This window comes from Nelusetta ayraudi, unplaced genomic scaffold (genome assembly GCF_046127955.1).
Source record: "Nelusetta ayraudi isolate G7.1 ecotype Tasmania unplaced genomic scaffold, CSIRO-AGI_Nayr_v1 ptg000005l, whole genome shotgun sequence".
NCBI lineage: Eukaryota > Metazoa > Chordata > Actinopteri > Tetraodontiformes > Monacanthidae > Nelusetta > Nelusetta ayraudi.
This window is the reverse complement of record NW_027466055.1, coordinates 1,225,001-1,242,122: the sequence shown is the minus strand read 5'-3', so window position 1 is coordinate 1,242,122 and position 17,122 is coordinate 1,225,001. Positions and strand designations below refer to the sequence as shown.

Here is a 17,122-nt window from a genome sequence, read left to right as displayed (position 1 = left end):
GTATTCACGAGCGCACGCGCGCACGCACACACTCACTGGGACGCGCTCGCGCGCACACACACACACACACACACACACACACACACACACACACACACACACAGCAAGCGGCATTTTCCAGGGAATAGGCTATGTTTTGTATGTGGCAGCAGGCTTGAAGGAAAGGTTGATGTTTCCACAGGCTGTTATCAGCCGCCGCTGTAATTAAAACAGTTTACTGTGCTGTCAATTTAACACAAGTGTTTCTTTTTTGTGTGTGTGTGTGTGTGGTTTTTTTTTTCTCCTGCTTGGTGCTGCTGCGAACAATTCCTGTCAGGTAGTTAGCGATTATTGTTGATATGAGAGTAACTTATTATTTTTTTTTTTTTGTTGTTGGGCTGGCGGGGGGGAAAAGAAAAGGCTGTCTTTGTGTAAGAGGAGAGCCAGCAGAATGCGCCACCCTGTCTTGTGTGAGAGCTCGGCGGCGTGCGTCACTCCAGTTTCCCTCAGTCTCTCTGCGTGGTATGACGGGATGAAGGGAAGGCTGCTTAGTTAGCGTTAGCCCGTTAGCACCCATATGCGTTGATGTGCTTTTTTTTTTTGTTTTTTGCGACGTGTAAAACTGGCCGATCACACACACACACCTTTTCTTTTTTTTCAATGGCGCTGGATGATTACGTTTCAGCAGGAATTCCAGTCCTTAGTGGGACATGAGCAAATGTTCTGTGTGAGATATTAATAGCTTTGTGGGTGGAAAAGGAAAAAGGAAGAAAAAATAAAAAAAACCTTGTGCATTTTTCCATATGTTTTTGAAGGAAACAGTCCAGATGGATTATCTCTCGGTCGGGAGATTTCTGCTGCTTCAAAAACAGCTCCAATCCAAAGTGGCGCCGGACTTGCCAGACACACATGCCCGATCGCACACACACACACACACACACACACAGTCACACACACACACACACACACAAGACTGTTTGCACTCCTCCCATCTAAAGTACAACAGGCCATTACTGATTAACATATCTAAACTGGGGCGGTTCAAGAAGCCACACTAATTCCTCTCCTCTCCTCTCCTCTGAATGGCGGATGACGCGGCAGTCTGTCCGTCCGCCCGCCCGCCCGCCCGCCCGCCCTTCCGTCCGTCCTCAGAACATACCTCGCGTTCCTCGCAGTCACCGAGATATGTTTGTCGCCCTTCTATTTGTTGCCTGAGAAACCATGTTGGCTTGTCTTCTCACATTTCACACTTGGTTTCATCCCCTTAACCCCTAATGCTCGGCCTGGATGGGCAGCCTGACCCTTTGAGTCATGGATGTTAGACTCGTCGCCATCACAAGGGCCAGAACTGGGTGAGTGGGGGAGGGAGGGCTTTTATTCTGCCCCCCTGCCAGCGACTGTGAGCGCAGAGAGCAGAAGACACTCTTGGATCCAAGACAAAAAGGAATAAAAACACAACAAGCAAACACTGGTTGGCTTATTTGTTGTGCTTCTGTGTAGGTTTTTTTTTTTTTGGAAAAGCTATTTTGGCGCCTTTTAATTGGTTGTTTGGACGACTGCAATTCACACTCGGTGCCAAATGCAGTGCGACGTAGACTCTCACACTTTCTCTCGTGTGTTGAACACACGAGCTTTAGCTGGGAAACATTTGAAGAAATATTCATTGCAAGACTCTTTCCTGGGTTACGACACGCACGCGCACTCGCACGCACGCACGCACGCACACACACACACACACACACACACACGCACACTATAAACATCGGCGTGGTGTGACAGGATGTCACATATTTGGAGTTTCACAGCATGGCTGCATTCCAGGACGGCAAAGAGAAGATAATGTCAGTGCACCGCTGCTGGTTAACGCTCTGTTTTTTCAAGTTCCTGGGCTGCAAAGCGTGAAGGGTGTCTGTTTATCACACACACACACGCACGCACACACACACACACACACACACACACACACACACACACACCCACACACCTCGTCCCCACCAGCCTGTTAGATGGCAATGGCTAAGAAAAAAAAAAAGTCCAGCCACAGTGAAGTGACAGGGCTCGTCCAAAGACACGGCTGCTGCCAGGTCGACACTCGTGTTCGCTTGGATCCCACTTTTCTTTCCGTGACTCTCGGCTCCCACAAGCAGGAAGTGTGACACAGCAGGCAGACTGTAGGCTGACTCCGCCTCGGCGTTGTGATTTCCGAGGCCAGTGCAGCAGCACCCTGCGCACTGTGTTAAGGTGCAGCGGCGCTGCAAGAGCAGCAGGCATGAGCGTGTTTATTCCTCGTCACCCGAGCAGCTATATTTAAAATTGAGAAATTTGTGAAAATTCACCTCGTCAGCAACGGAAAAAACGAGCGAGCTTCCTCTCCAAACCGCCCACACCGCTTCCAGCCCTGTTGCGACTTGTTTGTCTGTCTGTCTGTCGTCGGAGGAGGAGGAGGAGGAGGAGGAGGATTTTGGTTTCTTCCAGAACAGTTGCGCTTTCAAAAAAACAAAACAAAACATAAAAACCCCTCTTGGCTCCAAAGGAGACGTAGCAACAGCGGCAGTGAGCTAAAAACAAAAGAGCCCACGAGACTTCAAGTGGGGGAAAAAAAAGCCCTCTTCCCCAACACCACTGTACTATGTGATGTGTGTATGTGCGTCAGGTGCATCCAGGCCTTTTGTTAACTTTGCTGGCTGGTGTGTGTTGCTCACGTGTTGCAGATGTTGGCGACACCGTGTCGCAGAGCTGGTTCGTCTTCAGAACCCTGCTCTGCCTCCTCTTGATTTATTCTTAACATCTGTTTTTGGCAGGTGTGTGGAACCACAAGGTGCCTCTTGTCTCTCTCTCTCTCTCTCTCTCTCTCTCTCTCTCTCTCTCTCTCTCTCTCTCTGTCTCTCTCTCTCTCTCTCTCTGTCTCTCTCTCTCTCACCCCTCCCTCCCTCCCTCCTAGTCTGTGATGTAGCCATCATTGCGGATAGTGCGTGTCCGAGTGCGCGCGCAATTTGTGCAGAACAACACAAGAGGGCCCTCCACCTCCCTCCCTCCATCCTCCCCCACCCTTCCCTCTCTCCCTCCCTTCTTGGGATGAGTCATATTTGAGCCCCCTGCGTTAATCCCAGCCCATGTTTCATGCGTACAGACAGACAGACAGACAGACAGACAGACAGACCCTGAGCCGGTGGTCTCAGTCCCAGCTCCCTCTGGGGGCAGCAGTGAGTGGGTGAGACACTGGCTAGCGAGACAACAGGTCCCTGTTACTACTGCTCCGGGTTTCATTCTCACCACGCACACACACACACACACACACACACACACACACACACACACACACACACACACACACACAGACAAGGAGTTTGTCCACTCACTATGACGTAATCTGTGACAATTAAAGGCCAAACGCAGGCAACACGGGGTCACAGACACCTCGAGCAGCAGCAGCAGCAGCAGCAGCAGCAGCAGCAGCAGCCTCTTCAGCTGCTTTCTGCCAAGTACTCTTGCATGACATCATTATATCCGTTGTCCAAGGTTGGATGGCCTTTCAGCTGCTGCCGTACGTCATATCTACCATTGTCATACTTTACAGTTTCTTCAAACTTTCGCAGAGCCTCTGTGTTGTCCGTGCTCGCTTCCTTTTTAGATTCTGTTTGCCAGAAGCGAAACCTTCCAACAGCGACGGCAGCACCTGGAATGAACAGAAAAAATAACCACACCCCAGCTCCAACCCACAATGAAGCGCTGGTCATCCCAGGTGTGAAGGCCATTTTTCAATTAGACTTAAAGGTCATCGAAATTTATTCAATGCAAAAACATATTTGGATGCTGAGTGATTGCACTTGAATTTAGCGTGCGTGTGTCCGACAAGCGTTGGTCTTCCACCTGGTGGCGGGGAGGTGAGACGGCAGCGCGGCGCTGCCTGACACGGCAACAATGGCAGCTCAAATGTTTTGACTTTTTTTTTGCGTGTATGAAATCACACGGGTGAAATGTGGTGACACGGGAAATAGGAGCGTGTCACAGGAAAAGGGGGAGCTCCATTCTGCGGACGTTCCGCACAGCCAGTCAAGCACCCTGTGGCTGCTGTGACAAACTCCTCTAAAGGCACAGCTGGACTTTTTTTTTTTTTTTTCATAAAGGGGACTTCTACATTTGTCCCCAGGGTGAGAAAAAGTGCCTGCTAAAGCAGTGGGCATACTGGCAAGAAATGTGGCCGGGTGAAATACTTTCCTGTCACGACACAAAAGATCATATTTTCACTGCGGCTGGAAGAGGCGAATAAAGTCCTCATTATTTTAAATTTGAATTAATAGCGATAATGATAATGAGTTTTTTTTTTTTTTCATGTTCAAGTTCTCTTTATGTTGCTCAGTGTTTTCACTTTCTGCCATCTTGTGGGACAAACCAGATGACAGCAGCAGCAAATAGGGAAATTGTAGCCAGCACCGTGTGCTGCGCAGGTGTTGCTTGTTTTCGTTTCCTTTCTTGAAATTAGATGGCTGAAAAAAAAATCCAAAAATAATCTAGACAACATCAAGCGAATGGAAGTAACTTGAACTGGTTAATTCAAAACATTTGAATCTTTAACTTTCTTCTTCTTCTTCTTCTCCTTGAATTGTGTGTGTGTGTGTGTGTGTGTGTGTGTGTGTGTGTGTGTGTGAGAGAGAGAGAGAGAGAGAGAGAGAGAGACTTTTAAAAAATGCTAACCCCTCAGGAATTTTTCAGGAGATTATTAGAGTGCAATTACAACATTATTTGTGTTCCAAAATTCCATAAATCCCAACATGTTGCAGTTTTTAAGGGAAGAGCGTAAGAAAAGGTCGCGTGGAAAATGGAACAACGCCTGTGAACTGCGTTTCTCTGCACAAAGCAGCCTCATTTGAATGCTAAGAATCAGACGGAAATAAAACCTGGCAGGCAAAATGTCTCTTCCAACCTGTGAAGGAGGAAAAACAAACATCCACAACTGTGCAGTTGTGTTCATTTTTTTTTATCGTCGCCGTTCATAAGAACCACAGCTCTTCAAATGACAACTGTGACTTCTCACAAATTGTTGAATTAACACCAAAACTAAAACCAATACTTGTCTATAACAATGATGCGGTTTTGAGAGGCCATTATAAACAGGCTGTGAAATATGAAGTGCCAATAGTGGTTAACTGATGCCAGTGAGCGTCGGCTGTTGTTTTCTTCTTACGAGGGCTTTAAATCACTGCCTTTTGTTCGTGGTCGCAACCGTCGGCCAATCACATCTCACGTGGCATGGAGGCCCTGCTGGTGCTACTTTTATTTCCAGGTGCCCAGAGTGACAATCAAACATCCCATGAGATAATCTCCGAGATGATGGTGATGATGATGATGATGATGATGATGATTGCCGCTGTTAATTTTTCCTTCCTTATCTGGAAAATTTCAAATACTTAATATCATACTTTATCATATTTTTTGCAGCACCTGAACCACTTTGTTCCCTCTTTCATCCATTCAGAAGACAGAAGCCGCGCTGCAACAGGCCCAGTGTTGATCCTCAGCGACATTAAAAAAAAATATCCAAATAACACCTAATATTAAAATAAAATGTATAAAAACGCCATATTTTAAAACATATTCTTTCATCCTTGATGTTTTTATTGATATCTGATCATATACGCGTACAGCGTAGATTGAAACATGTAAATTGCACTTACAAGAGTTGCCCTTCCTCTCTCAGCGCCGCTCTGCTCGTCGGCGTCGCTGGAGCTACAATCCAGCGGTTGAGTTTGACATTCAGCGGATAACTTCAGTGACTAATCAAGACGCTCTCTGGCCTTAATTTGAAAAGGTGTTACTCATTACAGCCTGAATGAAGACAAACACTTATCCCACAACTGGAACGTGTAGCCGCCTGCCCGGATATTCCGTCTAATAAATACATTTGTCTCGTTGACTTGAAGAAATGTCACACGCTCGCACGGTGCGAGCGGAGCGCACGCAGCAGTCGTGCGAGCGGAGCGGACGTGTATTGGCAAGTTGGGCGAGAGAGAAAAAAAAGAAAAGAAAAAAGTGATGAGATTGTTGACGATGTGCTCGCTCGCTGCTGTCTGCTCCCCCTGTTTGAGTAGGAGTGAATGCCAGGCTTTATTTGTCTGGAATGTTCAGTTCATCAGTAAAGGTTGAGCAGATTTACTAAAAGGCTTACACAGTTGACAGAGACTGAGCCGAGATGTTCTGCTGTAAAAAGCCATGCCAGCACCAGCAGCCCTTCTCTCTCTCTCTATCTCTCTCTCTCTCTCTCTCTCTCTCTCTCTCTCTCTCTCTCTCTCTCTCTCTCTCTTTTTCTCTCTCTCCCACTGCTGAAATTGGCTCCTGTCGTGATTCTTGTGTAACACGGATGTTAATCAGTGTGATTATTTATTTATTTATTTTGCACTTCACGCTGCTCCTATGTGTCCTGATGCACATACGGACTAATCCGACTGTGTGCTGTGTGCTGCTGTTGCTGTGTGTGCGCGCGTACGCACGCCCCCTTGAAAACAAGCACAAAGATGTCCCAAGGGGTCTTCCACACCCCCCCCCCCCCCACACACACACACACACACCCCATCCCCCACACACACCCCCCAACCTCTTTTCTCATTACAAATGCTAATGTCACATTAATGAAATCGGCTTAGTTTAGGGGTTTATGGCGTAGCCTACACTCTGAGATTTTCGCCTTGACGCTTCCCACATATTTCAAGTTGAATCACTGTGGGCAATGCTATTCTGAGCTACTCTGAATAAAATGTGCCAGCCCCGAGTGCAACTTCACACCCCCCCCCTCCCCCCCCAAAAAAAGTTTTCATCCACCCAGTTGCCAACTGTTAGTTGGCGTTAGTGAGAGTTGATCGCGGCTGTAGATTGCTGATCTCTATGTGGGACATGCATTTTAACAGCTGGCTCGATCATGTGTTTTCTTCGGCCTCTTTCTTGGAGTCGCACAGGCAGCCGCGACTCCAAGGGTCAAACGCAGGCGGCAGTAAACAGCAGCTTTTCCTTGTGCACACAGTCCAAATCCGCTGTTTGATCGTTTCAAAGTGCAGTCGGTGACAAAACCTGCAATTTAACAGACGAGCCTGGACAATTATTATTTTCCTTCCCAGTTTCTCAATCGGCATCTCGTGGACACAACACACACACACACACACACACACACAAGAAAAACACAAAAAGAGTTTCTTAAAAAAAATGTATTAAAAAAACATTTAATGCTTAAAAAAGTGGAAAGATTTTCCTCTGAAATTCAAAACCAATTTGGTGAGAATTGATTAGATTATGCTAATGGGGGGGGGCGGGGGGGGGCAGGGAGGGGGAGATTCTATCTTAAAGCGGCATGTGGCCGGGAGATAGGTGGGGGTGGGGGGTGGGGTTTGGGAGCGCGGGGAGCGACGGTCCGGCGGCCGCCATTACAAGCTGCTGATTTCTGCAGAGTGCTTCATAAAATGTCAGAGCGCTTCTCCCTGAGCAAGACACTGAAAAATGGCAGCGCTGTGATGTGCTGGCACCTCACCTGCTGCACTCACACACACCCAAGTGTGTGTGTGTGTGTGTGCGTGCGTGTGTGAGAGAGAGAGGGAGAGAGAGAGAGGGGAAGGGAGGGGGGAGAGAGAGAGAGAGAGAGAGAGAGAGAGAGAGAGAGAGAGAGAGAGTGTGTATCAGGGAGGGTGTTTGTGCAAGTGTGTGCTTGCCTTTGTGTACATGTCGCCATGTGTGTTTTTACATCTGCGTGCGTGCCTGTGTGACCGTGCGTGCTCGTGCGTGCTCGTGTGTGTGTGCTCGTGTGTGTGTGTGTGTGTGTCCACGCTGGCCTCCCTCCCATGTTGCAGTGGAGCAGAACAGAGTGGCCGGCTGCCCGCTGCTCGCTCTGCCTCCCCTCTCTGTCAATACACCACTGTTCTCTTCCAAGCCGCCGTTTGCACATTTTTCGACATGAAGCGAAGCAGCCGTTCAGGATGGGAACCGCTAAGGAGCGACGGCCTGACGCGCCTGACGTTCCAACGCTGCTTTTTTTTTTTCTCTCTCTCTCTCTCTCTCTCTCTCTCCCTCTCTAATCGAAGCCGCTAGTTGGAAAACTATGGGAGAGCGTCGGTCGAATCGGCCGAGTTTGATTTTGACATTTTGAGCGGAAGGCAGTAACAGAGCGCCCGTCGTCTGCCACCGGTAAATAACAGGGTGTCATGGTGCTTGACGCCAGCGGTGCCAGTGTTGCTGGTATGACAGTATTAAATGCAAGCATGGGCAAACTGCGGCCCGTGAAGCTTTCTAATCCGGCCAGAACTTGAAGAAATGATACTAATAGTCAGTAGGTAGTCCAAACACTGAAATTCATTCATTTTTTATTTTTTTTCACTGTTTTCAGACACTGAATTTGTTGTAACTTTGCTTTTGTTCATTTTCAATTGATATCAAAGCAACATGTTTTCCACATATTCCATGATATATTTTATTCTCTTACGAAGTGGATCCCCAAAACACTCCATGCATCTGCTGCTGCTCCGGCCCCTCTGTCTGGTTTTACAACCCATTGTGGCCCACCAGTCAGAAAGTTTGCCCACCCCTGCTGTAGTGAGTGAAGGGCTAACGGTGAGCAGGTGGCAGACAAGACAACAGCCACGTTCTGCAGGGAGGAAGGAAGCAGATTCAGGCTTCTTAATGTTGTTGAAGCCACTGTGGACATGAGTGGCAGGAACACAACAAGACTTTTAATAAATAAAGAAGCTGCTGCTGCTGCTGCTGCATCTTATTATAGCCATTTATTCATTTAATGTGCTCCACATGAAGAAGACAAACATAATGTAGTGTGGCCATGATGTGTGAAGCATCCTAATTGTTTTTGTTGTTTTTTTTCCACACATTTTGACGAGGCTTAGAAAAATATCATGGTCTGACTTTTCTTTGGACGTGTTTCCTAACTCTGCGGCGTTTATGTGCTGTTGCAGTCACAGTCAGTCGTGAGCATATAGCTTGGCATATAAGATGTTTCACTGGGCCTGTGAGGGGAATGTTAGTACAAATAGTCACGACGCAGAACGATGTTTGTCAACAAGCTCTGCCGTGGACTGCGAGGGAGAAGCGAACCCAGCGCCCGTGTTTGCACTCGCACCTCTCCGGCTCCGTCCACCTGCTCCTGCTCCTGCTCCTGCTCCTGCTCCTGCTCCACAAAATAGACCATTTTGCATTGACACCTGCAACCTGCGTTTGGTCACGTTTGCACGTCGACGGTCTTGTGCTGGCTGGAGCTGCGTGCTGATCAGGGCTGACGCTCTCCTCCCTTGGAAGTGGACGGCAGGAGCTGAGCGGCGCTCAGTGCTCTCGGGCTCCTCCATTGTTCTGTCACTGTCAGTTTGTTTTCCTATTTGACATGCATGTCATTTGCATTATGCATATCTGGAGTCGTGCACACGGAACCCCCTCTCCCTCTCTCTCCCTCTCTCTCTCTCTCTCTCTCTCTCTCTCTCCCTCCTCTTTCCTTGATATTTCTTGATAGCTGCTGGTATTTCCTGTTATTTGGTTTCCTATCCGTTTTTGTGTTTCCGTCGCACATTTCAATGTGCTCGCTTACGCAGAATGAGACGTCCCACTGCGATTGAGGCAGGAAAACGGGATACGGCGATCGCTTGAGGTTTATGTTACAAATTGTGTGCAGTGTCATTTGTCCGCAGGTTGTCTCTTTTTATAGATTCAAAACTCACACACTGTCAGGAGGCAGAGAGAACTATTTATAACAGCGATAACAACATTTACTATATTTGTTTTGTAAAAAAAAATGCAGCTCAAAGTGACTTACAACAAAGCCGTGACACCGTCAGTCGTAAATTGCGAGAAAAAGCAAATTAATAATAAAAAAAAAATGTTGTGAATCTATAACAAAAAAAAAAGTAAAACAACACAGATTACAAATAACTAACAAAGGATTCTTGACATTAATGTGCGGCGGTTTAAAGACTCAGCAAACCAGCCGCTGAACTCGGGTCTATGTTTTGATGCAGAGGAGTTCACTGCAACTGGGACCTTCAGAAAACGCTGTGCGTCTCCTGTCCGTCATTTACATTATTCATGTGCTGCTACAGCAGGCAAAATGACGGCCAATCACAGAAGAGCAAAGAGGCTGAAGGCAAAAGTTCCTGATGGGAGGCGAATAATGTCCTCGCTTCCCAAGAAACAGGGTTATTTTTGTTTCTGATCAGTTGCGTTAATTCATTATATTAATTCATAGCGACTGTCTGATGTGAAAATGTACATGTAAAATCACCTCAGCAGACACTTTACCCTCGGTGCATGTGGCGAGAGCAATTCACACGTGAACGTGTGAGTGTGTGAGTGAGTGAGTGAGTGAGTGAATGAGATCCTGTTGGGCTTCCTCTGTGCTTCCTCCACTGCTCCCAGTCATTAGGAGACTCCAGTTGACACACACAGGTTCTGCCTGTGGAAACACAATGTAATAATGAGCAGCGACGCTGGCAGATGAATTTGAGTGGCCAGCAGAGGGAGAAGGCTACGACGTTCATCTGGGATGTTTTCCTGTGAAGGCCCTGCGAGGTTACCACGGGGGAGAACAATTAGCTCTGCCTGGATGCAGACGCTTCAAAGACGCAGGGTCCTCCCCCCCCCTCTCGTGGCTCCTGCTTCATCACGTCGTCTTCGCGCTCTACGCTTTGCGTTACTGTAATGGCGCAAACGGGCGTGCCTTTCTATTTTTGCGCCGCAACACACACATGGATGCCTTTTTTTTTTTTCTTCTTGAATACACGCAGGCAGACGCACACTTGAAGGCTCCACGCCGGCTCATTCTCTTCTATTTCTGGCCTGGAAACGGGAGTGGAGCTCCGTCTGCTTGAGCCGAGTAGCACTATTCTGTCACACATAGGTTTGACATCAAACACAAGTGACAAGCCTATCCTATCCCTCCCAACCGAGTCATCACCATGTCCCAAAATCACATTATTGTCACCGGGAAGCCAGCAGAGACGGATGGTGAGTCGGGTGTTGATTCCAGCCCTTGGCAATCGACAGTGTGCTTGAAAAGGCAAATAAAGCCATTTGGCAAGAGACCATTTCTTGTCATTTCAAAAATGCATTTGGCATGCCGTTCAGTTTCATATTTTATCTAAGCCTCTTAGGGCGACATGGATGTGCACGGGTTTTTTTTTTTTTTGCGCCCCAGTGTGCACTCGGCGCCGGAGACTTCCACTTCCACCTCTACTTCCACGCCGTTAGCAGCCGTTAGCAGCCGTTAGCAGCGCTGCACGCGGGGGGCCACTGGGGGCACCGCTACCTCCTCTGGCCCTGGCAGCGAGTAAGCGGCTCTAGCGTGGTAAGCTTCCAGCATTACAGGCACTGGCGTGGCTGTAATAAGACCTGCGGCCGGCGTCGGTGCCATGCGAGCCCAGGCGGGGTGAGAGATGGTGCCCATCCCTGAACAGGCCCTCCTCTGCCATCTGTCACTGGGCAGCAGCAGCAGCAGCAGCAGAGGGGTGGGGTGGTGGGGGGTCAGACCAGGGCACCCAGCCTCTTTGTGCTCCTTTCAGGACCCCCGACCTCCTCCCCTGTCTGTCCATTTTAGGTTCACGCATGAATCCTGCTCAAGATTTAGTGAGTTTTGAGCTGTTTGGGCTGCAAGTATGAATCGACAGTCGCAATCCCTGTCATACATACTATGTTTGTTATGTATGTACTCATGTTGTGAAGATTAGTCACTACTGAACACTTGTCACCTGCTGTATTTTCCATGAGGGCGACTCTGTTGTGTTAATGAGGAGCTGCACTGCGCAGCTGCAGCTGCTGCTGCTGCTGCTGCTGCTGCCGCTCACTGGCCCTTTAAATCTTCTTCCAGAGTCGACGTTTGACTCTGGACAAAGGTTGTTGCTAAAGTTTTGCCCAAGACGGCCTGGTTATGTCACGCCCCGGCCGACGGTGTGTGCACAGGGAGGGGAGGAGGAGGTGGAGCAGGCTTGTGTGTGTGTGTGTGTGTGTGTGTGTGTGTGTGCGTGCGTGCGTGCGTGCGTGCACTCGCTTGGCTCGCCCTGCTGGCGCTCGGTGCCAACAGGCGTGTAAAAGTACCGACATGTCCGTCCATATGCACATGTCGTGCCTGTGCACACACACACACACACACACACACACACAAATCGTTCAGTACAGTGAGATCAGCAACTGAATCAACCTGCCACATTCGGCTCTGGAAAGGCAGGTTGATTCAGTTGTTGATCTCACTGTACTGAACGATTTGGTGGGTGTGTGTGTGTGTGTGTGTGTGTGTCTTAATGCGTGATTAACACAAAAAAGTGCTGATTTTAGTTCTAGTTTAGAATCTGGTAATCCAGCGGTGGGCAAACCTTTTGACTGGTGGGCCACAGTGGGTTGTAAAACGTGACAGAGGAGCCGGAGCAGCAGCAGATGGATGGTGGTGACCCACCTCATAAGAGGAAAAGCACATCGCGGGATATATTGAAAACATGTTGCTTTAAAGTCAATTGAAAATGAAGACAAATGTTACAACAGAATATCTGTCTGAAGCTCCGTGGTGTTTGGCTCCTGGACGAAATGGATGAACTGCAGCTATTTTATGATTTACTGACTAAGAATATCTCTCTGTCTCTCTATCTGTCTCTTCAAGTTTGACGGGCCAGATTAAAAAGCTTAACGGACTGCATATTGGCCCCAGGCCGGAGTTTGCCCACCCCTGAGCTAATACCATCTGGGATGTTTTTTTTTCCCCCCCCAAACTTTTTTATTTGTTTCTAGGGCGGTCGGTGTTTTATGGGGAAGAGTTGAACGACGACTCCCAGATGCTCGTTGTGAATCAACAAGCACCAGTCGCTCTCCGATCCAATCCAACCCCTCCTCCAAAACAAAAAGGCACGTTCTGTTTGACGTCTCTCCGTCAGCTGCCGCGGACAGGACGCAGCCTAGCGACACGCCTCCAGTGTAGGCTTCGCTGGGGGGGAAAGATAGGGCCAGAGGCCCAGAGGAGGGTCTGGAAACAGTGTGGAAGCGGCCCAAACAGCCCACGTGTCTCCGCGTGCTGCAGGACGGAGGAGAAAGCCGGAGCGCCGCCGTCACCGAGGGTCTTTGAACGTGGCGCGGGGGAGAATAATGCGTCTCCTTTCTGTTGCGCCAGGCGCTTCTTCCATTACGGCTGCAGAAGAGACATTGTGTCCACACTCTGATTACCACTGATCCATGCTGATGACTCTGTTGGCGGATTATCTCAGTTAGTATCAGCCATCTGTTACTGTGTGTGTGTGTGTGCGCGCGCGCGCGTGTGCGAGCGGGGTTTGTGTGAGTGTGTGTTGGAAAGGGGTGAGGAGAAGGAAAGGGCCAGGAGTGAGACGTTTTGTGTGTGTGTGGGGGGGTGGTGGGGGATAGTCGAGGCTGTGACACACACACACACACACACACAAATAAACATATGCAATGCACACTGTTAGAGGCACACACACACACACACACACACAGACATGCATGTACACACACTTAGACACGCACACACACACACACACACACACACACACACACACACACACACACACACACACACAGACATGCATGTACACACACTTAGACACGCAAACACAGACATAACACACATACTCACAACAAGTCTCACACAGACACACACACACACACACACACACACACACACACACACACACACACACACACACACACACACACTTTAACAGACTCATGTGTGTGTGTGTTTGCAGGCCGTATTTTTCTGAAACCAACAGTGGAGCCAACAGAAGCTCAGATTCTCCGCGTGTGTTGCAGCTTTAAACAGCACACACACACACACACACACACACACACACACACACACACTGGAACTGGTTCGTGCGCAATGTAAGGACGAGTTGCAGGCAGCGGAGACCATTACGCCATCGTCGCCACATGCGGCACGCTGCACCCCCACCCCCCCCCCCCCCCCCCCCCCCCGCTCTATACAATCCCCTCCTCACGCTATCCTGACATGTGAAGGCTCCTGCACACGAAGGCCACATGCAATCATAAAAAGAAGAACCAGCAGAGCTGCTGTTTATAGCGACGCCCTCTCCTCTCCTCTCCTGGAGGGCCATCCCTCCATCCCTCCATCCCTCCATCCCTCCATCCCGCCATCCCTCCATCCCTCCATCCGTCCGGCCAGCCGCCATTACCCGCTGACAGCCGCCGCTGTGCGGTGGCGGGCGTGACTTGGTGGTGACGTGACTGCCGCTGCCGCTGCCGCCGCTCGGAGCGCATCTTATAAATCACACTCGGTCCATTAACATAAACCCCCCCCCATCCCCCTCATCTCTGAGATGCTGCCGCTGCTGTTGCTGTTTGTGACGCCCCTTCTCCCCCCCCCCCCCCTCCTCCTCCATCGTGCGGCCGGCGTTCCGGTCAAATTGATTGAGGCGCTGGAGATTAGAAGCCGAGCCGGGCCTTCTCCACCGCCACTGCGTGCCGTTAATTACCTATAAAAATCAAGCTGATTCTGATGCTAAATCCATTTTAATTTCTCCTAATTAAGTCGGGATTGGATCCTTAAATACCTCGGCGCTCCTCCGTTATTGTGGCCGCGCCTTCGTTCCGAGGGTTCCGCGCGTCACCCGGCGCCGTCTTATTATTATTGTTATTGGATTTAATTGCGCTAAGCGATCGTTTTGGTCGTCGCCCGTGGAAGACGGACTCGCCTCGCAGTCATTGGCCCCTCCTCCGCTCCCTCCATCTTTCATTGCAGGAAGAGGCCCTGCGAGAGATTGCGGGAGATGAGACGAGATGAGGGAGGGGGGAGGGATGGAGAGGGGGAGGGGGGGGAGGGATTGATGGAGGGAGGGAGGCAGGGCTGCTTTGCTTTACACCTTCTCTGCAAAGCAGGGATTGCTTTTTATTTAGGGTTGTTTGTTAGGGTGGTGGTGGTGGGGGGCCGGGGGGGGGGGGGGGTACTGGGGCAGGGGGGGCGGGGCGGGGGAATCAATTCTGTTCACATCATCACGTTTTGACAAGGCGAGACATTAAGTGCAGATATTGAGAAACGACAGGAACGCTTTCAATCCTGCCCTTCACCGTCTCTGCTGCTGCTGCTGCTTTGCTCCCCAACGTGCGTGTGTGCGTTCACGTGCGCGCTCGTGCGTCCTCCCACTCCCCCCCCCCCCAACAAAATCAGAGCGCATTGTCTCGCTCGTCCCCTCTCCCTTCCTTGCCATTTCTTTTTTTATCTCCTTCCCTTCCTCCGTCCTCCGTCTCTTCTTTTTTTTTTTTCCCCTCCCTGCGCTCTTTTGAAAAGGTAGCGAATGATCCGCTTCACTTACCAGCTGACACCGCGTAAGCTCCCTCGTCCCTCGGAGACGCCGGGGCTTTTGTTTCCACGTGCATTATGATAATTACGGAGGGCCACAGCTCCGCTCCGTTTTCATCACACTCCCTTAATGATACTTGCATTTCAGCGTCAGGAACAACTGTCGCAAGGAGGAAGAAAAGAAAAAAAAAAACAAACGCCTCTCTTTGTTTATCCTCTGATGGATCTCGCTCTCTTTTCATTTCTGTATTTCCTCTCCTCACTGCGTTGAAGCTGACATTTAGGAGGTGATAGCCAGGGTGAAGGGAGGGAGGGCAGAGTCTCTCGCTCGCCGTCGCAGCGCAGCCAAACTCTCGGCTGTTTGTGTTTCTGACTTTGACGACGTTCATTTGTTTGCCTCCTGCCTCGATCATGTGACTCCTTAGTAACCCCCCCGAACCCCTCTCGACCCCCCCCCGAACCCCCGTCACCGTGCACTAGAGGCCGCCTGTGCACGGTGGCACCTTTGACCTTGCTCATAATGACACAGTCCTCTTTCCCCCCCCCCTCGCTCCTTCCTCCTTCCGCTGCAGCAGCGGCGGCCGCGGACGCACAAGTCCGACGGCGCCCCCCCCCCCCCCCCCCCCCCCACCACCACCACCAGTCTCCTCCCCCTCCTCTTCCTCCCCTTCCTCCTCCTCCTCCCCGCGGACTGCAGCAGGTTTTCTTGTCATCCTCGCTCTCCCGCTCTCCCTCTCTCTTGTCAGCGTTGCTCCTGGCGAAAGGCTGATACTTGATATTCAGAGGATAGCAGCTTTTGTCTCAGAGATTTAATCAGTGGCTCTGCTCCCACTGCAGAGGAGAGAGGGAGGGGGGGGGAGGGTGGGGGGGTGGGGGGGGGCGGAGGGGGGAGGGAAGAGAGAGAGCGAGAGATGGAGGCAGAGACTGTTTATGTGTAATGACACAATAACAAAGCCTGCCTGTAAAACACAATCTGCAAACTGTGCTTTTGAAGGGGATTTTCAGCGCGGGATTAGTGTCAGGCAGGCAGGCAGCAGGCAGCAGGAGAGGAGAGTGAGCAGAAAGACTCGGCTTGATGTGATAGACAGCGGAGGTGTGCGTGCGTGTGTGTTTGCGTGCACGTGTGTTCGTGCAGTGGGGGGTTGACTTGCGTGGAGTGTGCAATCCACGTGTGTGTGTGTGTGTACAAACGGGTGAGTCTGCCTGCACGAGGAGTCGGCGGTGTGCGGTGTGCAGTGTGCAGTGTGCAGTGTGCAGTGTGCAGTGTGGGCACCGACACGCAGCCCCTCGCTGCAGGATCCGGCTTCAGTAACTGCAAATGAACGAATGAATAAATAAATGATAAAAGAAAAAAAATAGACTTTGCGACTTGAGCAGATGTTGCCGCTTGTCGCTTGACGCTGGCCGACGACTGTGGGAGCGATAATGGAAAGTCGCAGCGCCGCTTAATGCGTCGGCCGTCTAAAAGCCTCGGCGGCTCTTTTTTTTTTTTAATACTTCCGGCTGAAAGGACGACGGCGTCTTCAGCAGCGTCTTCAGCAGCGTCTTCAGCAGCCTCGCAGCTCCTCGTCCTGAACGGCAGAGATTTTTCCTTCCCTGTTTATTTGTCGATACGGAGGAAGCGACGCAGGGTCGCCAAACACACGGCGCCCCCTGTGTGTAGACGTGAACCCCGCCAGCGTAAAGTGGGGCTCGCCTGTTATTTCCCCTGTTTTTTCTTTTAGTGACGTGATCCCCAGAGTGGAAACGCCACTCTTCATTTGACAAACACACAACTCACTGCTTTTTCTCTTCCATTTTTTCCCTTTTTTTTCCTCCTTTTTTTTTTAACCCCCACCTCCCTATTCCACCCCATCA

The 17,122-nt window shown here is 50.2% G+C and overlaps 1 protein-coding gene across 14 annotated transcripts in view; it reads left to right on the top strand.

Annotated features, from left to right (window-relative positions):
- The window catches only part of baz2ba (bromodomain adjacent to zinc finger domain, 2Ba), a 70,138-nt gene that overhangs the window by 21,184 nt on the left and 31,832 nt on the right, over positions 1–17,122 (top strand). The window lies entirely within an intron of this gene.